Genomic DNA, 8,320 nt, shown 5'->3' on the forward strand with positions numbered 1-8,320 from the left:
TCCTGAACTTCTTTCTGTTTCTTTTATTTAAAATGAAGTAAACGGGACTTCCCTGGTGGTCTAGTGGTTAAGACTCTGCTCTGCCAATGCAGGGAGCTGGGCTTCAATCCCTAGTCGGAAAACTAAGATCCCATATACCCCCACATGCTGAATGGTGTGGCCAAAAAAGTAATAGCAACTAAAAAGACATCAATTAAAAATTTTTTAAAAGAAGTACAAATTTTTTTTTCTTTTTCTTTTTAATATTAATTCATTTACTTGCCTGCACTGGGTCTTTGATGTGGCACATCGGTTCTAGTTCCCTGACCAGGGATGAAATCCAGGGTCTCTGAATTGGGCGCATGGAGTCTTAGCCACTGGACTACCAGGGAAGTCCCCTTTAGCTCTGACATTTTCCTCTGTCCCCACGACTTCATGTAGCAGGCTCTTTTATATGATGCAGGTCTCTACTTAAATGTCACCTCCTCAGAGATGCCTTCCAGGATTATCCAGCCTAAAATCCTCCCTATGACACTCATTCCTGCATCTACATCACCTCATTCCATTGTCTGAACAGTGCTCATCACTCTTTGAATATCTTACTTATGTATTTATTTACCTTTATCATCTACCTGCTAGGATGTGTACTCAATGAGAGTAAGAACTTTGCTACAAGAATAGCATCCAGGATGTATTCAGTTCAGTTTAGTCACTGAGTTGTGTTCGACCCTTTGTGACCCCATGGACTGTAGCACGCCTGGCTTTCCTGTCCATCACCAACTCCTGGAGCTTACTCAGACTCATGTCCATCGAGTCGGTGATGCCATCCAACCATCTCATCCTCTGTTGTCAATCTCCTTCTCCTCTTGCCCTCAATCTTTTCCAGCATCAGGGTCTTTTCCAATGAGTCAGTTCTTCCCATCAGGTGGTCAAAGTATTGGAGCTTCTAATGAATATTCAGGACTGATTTCATTTAGGATGGACTGGTTGGATCTCCCTGCAGTCCAAGGGACTCTCAAGAGTCTTCTCCAACACCACAGTTCAAAAGCATCAATTCTTTGGCACTCGGCTTTCTTTATAGCCCAACTCTCACATCCATACATGACCACTGGAAAAACCATAGCTTTGACTAGATGGACCTTTGTTGGCAAAGTAATGTCTCTGCTTTTTAATATGTTGTCTAGGTTTGTCATAGCTTTCCTTTCAAGGAGCAAGCATCTTTTAATTTCATGGCTGCAGTCACCATCTGCAGTGATTTTGGAGCCCCCCAAAAATAAAGTCCCTCACTGTTTCCATTGTTTCCCTGTCTATTTGCCTTGAAGTGATTGGACTGGATGCCATGATCTTAGTTTTCTGAATGTTGAGTTTTAAGCCAACTTTTTCACTCTCCTCTTTCGCTTTCATCTAGAGGCTTTTTAGTTCTTAGGCACTCAAAATTTATTAAATAAATGAATCAAAAGAGTCTACCTGGTGATTGGGGGAACTGAGGTCTGAATTAGGGGTTGATGTGAGTAATGAATATATACAAAATGTACCATCAGCTGATGACCATGGCAGACTGTTAAATATCTCTCATTGCTCCTCTTCTCTCCCTTCAGTAATAGAGCCTCCAAATTTTAGCTAGACACTTGGCTAATTAAAATAGAGAGTACATTTCCTGGCCAGTCTTTTGCAGCTGGGTATGGAACTGAGTCAAAGCAGAGACGATATGAGTTTTTCAAGGTAACATCCCTGGAAAGAAGTGTTCTCTCTACTTCCTGCCACACCCTTCTCAGAAAGAAGGTTGGAATGCAGACTTGATGTCAGAATCTGGGGCAGTCATCTTGGATGCCACAAGTTAGAGACAGCAGAGTCACAAGATTGAAGAAAGTTGGGTCCCTGATATCAGTGAACCCCCAAACCTTGGCCACTGACCCAGATTTCTACTTTCATGAAAAACAAGCTGTCATCATGTTCTAGTCACTGCATTTAGATGTCTCTTTGTTAACATGGCTAAATCTATATCTTAACTAATAATTTTACTTTCCTTCCAGTTTCATAGTCCAGTCATTTGATGTGGTTGTAAAATATTTCGTCAATCTCTTCAGCCACCATCCTAACAACAATTGATAAGGTTTCACTTTGAGATGATGTATTCAAGAGACTTGACCATTTCTCTTCATCCTCATCTCACTAAGCTTCTGACATAGACAAATGTTTCTTGAGGTTTGCTTCTTCCTAAGATACAGAAACACACATTGGAGACAGATTCTTTCCTCTCAGTTATCTGAGATCTCCTCTTTGAAGCAACTGTATTGTTTTCTGGTTTGCTACCTTCTCAGAAATAATTTATCTTCTCTGTGAAATTCAGGAAATGGAATCTGTGGATGCTTTCTAATCCAAGAGGGAGAACTTGATTTTTCCTTTTGACTTTCAAACCCCATCAGAAAAAAAAATAGCATCTAAGTTCAAACTAGAACTTGAAAAAACTCTATGCCTCTGGGATGGTAGGGGGAGGGGGCGTGGGGACATTGATGACTCTGGCAAAGGGTTTGTAGGAACAAAGTTTGAATTGTTTTTAGCAAAGTTATTTGGCTTATTAACTTTTTTTGCCTTTAAAAATGGACACATAAAAAATTTCCACAGGGACTCCTGGAAGCCAAAGCAGAATTACTTTCTCTGCACAACCCCAGTTTTGTTACCAAGTGTGAACTGCTCAGATTTAATTTCTTTGGGAAAACAGGGCCTGCCAGGGGACTGTTTGCTATTCCAGCGTGGAGCATAAAGCTGGTGCAAAGGAGTCTGGGAATCTTGAACTGCTATGCTCATTCTTTAGTGAGAACATACCATATGCTAAGCACAGTTGTCCTTAAGTCGGTTAACCAGATGCTAAACTCCAGGACTCCTCACTCCCCTTAGCCCCTTCCCCTGCGTGCATGCACAGTGATAAGTTTTGTAAAATTTGCAAAAGTAAAGTTTAAAGCCCTTTTCTCTTTCTATTCCAACTTCTTCTTTTCAATATTTACTTATTTATTTGGCTGTGTCAAGTTTTGGTTGTGGCACCTGGGATCTTTCACTGCAGCTCATGGGTTCTGTAGTTGTGGCATGCAAACTTAGTTGCCCTATGGCATGTGGGATCTTAGTTCCCCGACCAGGGATCGAACCCATGTCCCCTGCATTGCAAGATGGAGTCTTAACCACTAGACCACCGAGGAAGCCCCATCTACTCCAGCTTTTTCTCCATTATGCTTTCCCTCATGTCATTTGTGCCCTTAGGCATTTTGGGGACCCATCTAAAAGAAAGTGGAATTGGCAGTATGTTTAGTTTTGGTCTAGTGGTATATTTTATTGTGGTTTGCACTTATTCTGTGGATAGTTATTGCAAGGTTTTCCTAGTGGCTTCTGGGAATATGCCTATGACTCAGGCTGTGGCATGAACATGTCCAATGTCCCCCGACCCTGGGAATATGTGCGGAGTAGAGGGAAAAATTTGCCAGAAGAAAGACTTATCCAGAGTGAATAATATTAAAAAATAATAGTTTATATGAAGAGGTGGGGTATGCATGCCTTGAATATATCTGCCCTCTCCTGCTCAAAGATGTCTGATGGCTTGCCAGTGCCCACAGGACTCTTTAGCCAGGCATCCATGCTCTTCTGTGTGGGGCTCCATGTCATCATTCCAAAATCCTCCCCCTCCGCTCCTCCATATTGCCTCTTCTGATCCCTGGGTTTATGTGAATTTATCTACTTCAGTGATCACTGACCACAGCAAGAAAGTTGGGGATCTGTGAGTCAAACCCTGGACTGCCTGCCTCTAAAATCTGTGCTTTTAATGACTGTATTAGACTGTTCCACTGGCAAAGAACTATTTATGAACTGCCAAGTTGCTGCTGGTCATGCAGATAAAGACTACATTTCCCAGCCTCCCTTGCAGCTGTTCTTGGCTCTGTGACTAAATTCTAGCCAATGGGATGTGAGAAGGAGTGACATATACAACTTCCTCCTTGTGCCATCAAAGGGCAGGGATGTGTCCTCTACTTCCTCTTCCCCTTCCCCACTGGCTGAGTGAGCAGCAGCCTTCTTGGACCATGATGAAGACTCCTGTTGATATGGCAGAGAAATCCAATGTGAAGAGCCCTCACTCCATGGAGCCACTGCAATAGCCCTGGATCACTTATGCTCAGACTGTTACCAAGAAGAGAAATAAATTTGTATCTTACTGAAGCCCCATTTATTTTGGCCTTTGCTCTAGTGACTAAAGTTCTATTCTGACTAATAAATTACCCTCCCACCACAATTTTAATTTTTATTATTATTTTTCTCCCCCCGCAGTGTATGTAGGGAGGGAGAGGCTGGTGGAATGATACACTGTGGGCTGGTAAGCCCTTGGAAGTCACTCACAAGGCAAGGAAACAGACACCCCAAATTCTCCTGGTGCCAGCAGCATTCATGGAGCAGCCAAAGCCACACTCTAAGATCTTAGACCCAGAGCTCACAGCAGTTGCCTTTGGAACACAGCTTTTTCTCAGGACTCATTCCTCTGGCTGGAGCTATATTACAGGCAAAATAAACAGAGTTGACTGTTTCCATTGCAACTTCACACTTTGCAGGAAGGAAGTTGGAACTTGGACAAAGGACAGGTTTTCCCGGAGGGGAAAAGCGAAGGGAATTATGGACACGTCTATGAGTGGATTCAGTTGACTCCTTCTCAATGGTCTAAATAAGTGTCATGCTTTGAAACCAGCATGTTGAGGATTTGCCTTGCTGATTCTCTATCCACTTCTGCTTGGCTGTTCCGGGGCCTTCCTTCCTCTGGGGTACCAGGCAGGTGCAGAGGTAGGTGGTACTGTGAGGGACGGTGGCGGGGGGGTTGGGTGGGGGGGTGGTGGTGGCTGTAGCTCCGTGAGATGCTTTTCCAACCCAGGGCTTACACTGCCTGACATTGCACCAGCAAGAAATGAATAACTGTGGCTCAAGCATCACCCTCTTCCTCCCCAGTCCTCATTTATGGGGGAAGAACAGCTGGTCTCATAAAAATAATTGGAGCTAGAATTTATGTTGACTGGGTTTCAACTTCTAAATTCTGCACAGCGCTCGGTGGAGAAAGCCAAGAACACAATTACCCCTGTTTCTCTTGCCGAGTTGGGGAATGGAACAGCAAGTGGCTGTTTGAAAGAAACAGCAAGTGGGCAGCTCATTAGCCTCTCTGTGTGAAATGAACTTTCGGGTCCTGTTTTCCCGGGTGGCTGAATCCGCTCTTTGCATCCATGCCCGGAGTGGACCATCTTTGCCGTTGCAAGGCTGAGTTGACTTGGGCTCACGAGTCATGAGCATGTGGTTTGGCTACCACGTGGGCTCAATGAAGTCTGATGAATGAAAAATAGTCTAACATAAATAAGTTCCAAGGAGATATTGTGCAGTTCAGGGAACAGAACTGATATTTTATAAGAAATGGAGCATAGCCTTTAAAAATTGTGAATCACTTTGTGGTATATCTGTAACTTGTATAATATCGTACATCAACTATACGTCAATAAAAAGGAGGGTAATGAAAGTAAAATAATATGTCATTTGGGGTCCCAGAAGGAGGACTTTTAGGGTCCCAACTCATGGTGACATGAATTGGGTAATTTGAAGGGAGTTGGATAAAGAGACGGTTTATAAAGTTGTGGGTAGGAAGCACAGATGCTGGTAAGGACTAGGGGATGTTTTGTGAATTGTAATAGCAAATTTGGGTGTCCTAGGTGGCTCAGTGGTAAAGAATCTGCCCACTTATGCAGGAGACGGAGGAGATGTGAGTTCGACTCCTGGGTTGGGAAGATTCCCTGGAGGAGGAAATGGCAACCTGCTCCAATATTCTTGTCTGGAAAATCCCATGGACAGAGGGGCCTGGTGGGCTGCAGTCTGTCGGATCACAAAAACTTGGACATGACTGAGGATGCATGCACGCATGCCTAGGTTTAAAGGGATGAGAGGAAGTAGTAGTCATTGGAATGCAAAGTTGAAACTCACATGGAGACGGCTACCTGGGGAAAAGCTGTGACTCTATGTTGAAGTCACATCCAATCCAAGGCAAAAACCCTGGAGTAAATACTGAAACCCAACTCTGCTGCTCCCTTCCTACCTCCTCCTAGGGACCCCAATGGCTGAACCCAACCAGAAGTTGGCAAGCATAGGAGCCAAGGGTACAGTCCACACGAGTTCACCTCCTAGGCACAGAGCAGGCTGGAGGATGGTGGGGAGCTGGCCCTGGATCCACAGAAAATATCTGCCTCAAGTAGATACAGGTGATGCCCAGATAGAATTAGAACTAGAAACGACTATCTTTCAGCAGAACCCCTCCTAACATGCTCTTATGTACCGGGGTTGAAAATGAAACTAAACAAGAATAGGTAACAATAACTTTTGAACACAGTGGGAGAAGAGGGTGGGAGGATTTGAGAGAGTAGCATTGAAACATATACACCACCATATGTAAAACAGATCGCCAGTGGGAATTTGTTGTATGACTCAGGGAACCCAAATCTGGTGTTGAACAATCTGGAGGGGTGGGAAGGGGAGGGAGGTGGGAGGGAGGTCCAAGAAGGAGGGGACCTATGTACCCCTATGGCTAATCCATGTGGGTATATGGCAGAAATCAATACAATATTGTAAAGTAATTATCCTCCAATTAAAAAAGAATAGGTAGCAATAATTGAGTGCTTGTTGCATGCTAAACACTCCTCTAGACACTTTGGACACACAAGATAACATATGATAATTTAATGTTCACGACCAGTTTATGAGGTGAGCATCATTCCTACCCCTGTTTTACAGAAAAGGAAACAAGGCAGAAGGAAATCACTCCATCCGAGATCACTCCATCCAAGTTCAATACTGTTAGCAGAAGGCACGCGGCTTTGATCCCTGGGTCAGAAGATCCTCTGGAGGAGGGAATGGCAACCTACTCCAGTATTCTTGCCTAGGACATCATGTGGGCAAAGGAGCCCAGCAGGCTATAGTTCATGGGGTCACCAAGAGTTGGACACGACTGATCGACTGAGCACAGGCGGACACTGGTTAGGTTCCCTGGGAAACAGGCTGTAAGGTTGAGCTTGGGATACAAGAAGTTTATTAGGGAATGCTCTTACTAGCTGTGGAAGGGAGGTGAAGTCTGCAGGTGTGGGCTTAGGGGAAGGCTGGGCTGTGACTGAGACTTGGTCCTAGGTAACAGCACGGAAAACTCTGGAATTAGAATGGCCCTCTCAAGTTGTCTCAAGTTGGGCCATCATGGCGGGGGTCTTTGCACCGCTGCTACCATGAGGTGTTAGCTGTGAGTCACATACAGTAGGGTCTAACCATGGGCCACGCCGTTCTCTGCAGTTGATAAGATCCCTGAAAGTGCTGAACGCTGAAGGCTCCCTGCAGACAGCACATCCAGCATCTATGGATGTCGTGGCATCACCATAACAAGTGGCAGAGCCAAGGTCCTTATGACCTGGGACAGGGCTCTTGTACCACTTTCCTTAGAACGAGTTGCAACGCAGTCACACCAAGCATCTCAAGAGTCAGTGGCAGGCAGACCCCAACCGTGACTCCATGGGGCAACCTCTTCTGCAGGGTCATTCCCCAGCTTGGCAACCATTGGTGGTTTATTCCCATTTCTGGCTGGCAAGGGAGACTGTGGATGCCTTGCTCCAGGATTCATTCCTTCTGCCTCCTTGGGATGCTGTTGCCTGGAATATTTCACAATAATTTTACAATACATCGCCAGTTACCTGCCGCTTTTCTTGCTTTATTGAACCTGTATACTAGTCTTTTCTGAGGCAGCGGGGACCTTCTCAAGTCAGAATGACTTGGGAAAATTCCTCAGACAGTGCCAGTTTGGTGACCAATGTACTATCTCCTGATATATTTCCCCTTTCTTCTCACACTTTTTGTTTAGGAAAAGCCCTGAACTCTGGGGGTCTTTAGCACATTGTATTATAGTCATCAGTATATTTTAAAAGTCTTCTTTGTACATTCCAACAGTTTAAACTCTTTCCTTGTCATCCATGTTATTGAAAAACATTTATGCTGCTTACAAAAATACTATTTCTAAAGTTATACCCACACCATCCCCCAATATAGGAAAATCCAGAAAGAAAAAATAAGTGAAAAAAATCCCCAGTTGCCACCATACTTATACTAGTAACATGGGAGAGAAGGACAGATATTTTTTTCTCTTTTCCCCATAAATAATGTTTTTTTAATTTCTTGCTTCCTCATTTCTTTTCTTTCTTTATCTTTCTTGTGAACAGCCAATTGTGGTTTTTTAATTGAAGTAAGGTATAGTTGACATGCAATATTATGTTAGTGTCTGAGTGTATAACATAGTAATTTG

The sequence above is a fragment of the Odocoileus virginianus genome, chromosome 12 (assembly GCF_023699985.2).
Source record: "Odocoileus virginianus isolate 20LAN1187 ecotype Illinois chromosome 12, Ovbor_1.2, whole genome shotgun sequence".
In the NCBI taxonomy this organism is placed as follows: Eukaryota; Metazoa; Chordata; class Mammalia; order Artiodactyla; family Cervidae; genus Odocoileus; species Odocoileus virginianus.